Consider the following 1,438-nt stretch of genomic DNA (forward strand, 5'->3'; position numbering starts at 1 on the left):
CTTTATACATTACATTTTTGGCTAACTAACTATATTTTGTATATATATTTTGCACAGCCTATCTATTTACCCAGTTTTTATTTTCACACTGAACAATTCCTTTAAGCACACATGATGGCTCATGTACTAAGTGCAACTGCAGATATGGTCATGGGGATTTATTTCTTAAAAGTACTTGTGTCTAAAGCTACTCCTTGCACCTGTGCATGTTGGCTCAAAGCACCAGTGCAGCAGGGTTCCCTCAGTCTAAAGTGCAGCTACCACAATTTTGAAACCTGTTGCTCTCCGACCCCTTGGATGTTGCTCTCTATGGCCTCAAAGCAGATGCTTATTTTTGAATTCCTGGCTAGAAAGCAATATTTAGTTTCATAAAAACCATGTGTACTGTAAAACAGAGCCTTCTTTAGGCTGCCAGTCCACATATGGGCTACCAAAAGATAATTACAGCCCATTTTTTTGCACCCCTGGAGACTTGTTTTTTAAATTTAAATGTGTCTCACGGGTAAAAAAGGTTGGGGACCCCTACCTTAGGCTATGCCTGTGGGATTTTATGTTACCCCTTCACAATGGAATCTTTTTGTTTTTCAGAGGGGAAATACCTTTTTGGGATGTTTACATGGGGCCCCAAAAAGTCCTGGTGCTTTACAATACCAGTACTTCTACAACCCTTGTCTGAACTCACAAACTAAGAATCACTTGACTGTTGCTTGTTTAAAAATCCCAGAATACACCAAGTTATCAAGAGTTAAAAGCATGAGGCAACCTGTTATTCAGAAAACTAAAGAGAATAATTCTTAATGCAATATTGCTGAATAAAGTGTTTGTTGTAGTCTTTAGAGCCTGCAGCCCTATGATTGCAAGAAGATCCTTCAATAAGAATTGTGCTTACTCTTTGAACTCCCTGCCCCCTATTCACATATGCCCAGTGCTGAGATGATGATGCACTATAATGATGTATTTTTGTAGCTAACCCTTTGTTTTGCTTTGGCACATAAAATACTTACAGACAAGAGAAAGCTGTAGGAATTGTGAAGCTGCAATATTGCATGTTTTTTATTTTAGACAAATAGTTTGCAATAGTCCATTATCAATTACTGTACTGCCATGTCAGTGTTACCTGTATTAGTAACAGAGGTAAGTAACCAATTACACAAACTCCCACCCTTATCAAAGTCTGTATAGAATTGATCTTGCTTTTATTCTCATTACATTCAATGTAAAATAGCTGTTACAAAGGACCAGAAGGGTATAAAGAATAAAGGTGTAGGAAAAGCCACTATGAATGCTAAAAAAACAGACAGTCTGCCTGCAGCAGCTTCCTGGCAGCCTGCTCGGTCTGACTGAATAGCAACAAGTAGGGCATGGCTGTAGGGCGTAACAGCCAGCAAAACCGACCCAGAGGCGTGTTATTGGCTTCCACAGCAAAACAAACCAGCAA

Source organism: Xenopus laevis, chromosome 6S (assembly GCF_017654675.1).
Source record: "Xenopus laevis strain J_2021 chromosome 6S, Xenopus_laevis_v10.1, whole genome shotgun sequence".
Taxonomy (NCBI): Eukaryota; Metazoa; Chordata; class Amphibia; order Anura; family Pipidae; genus Xenopus; species Xenopus laevis.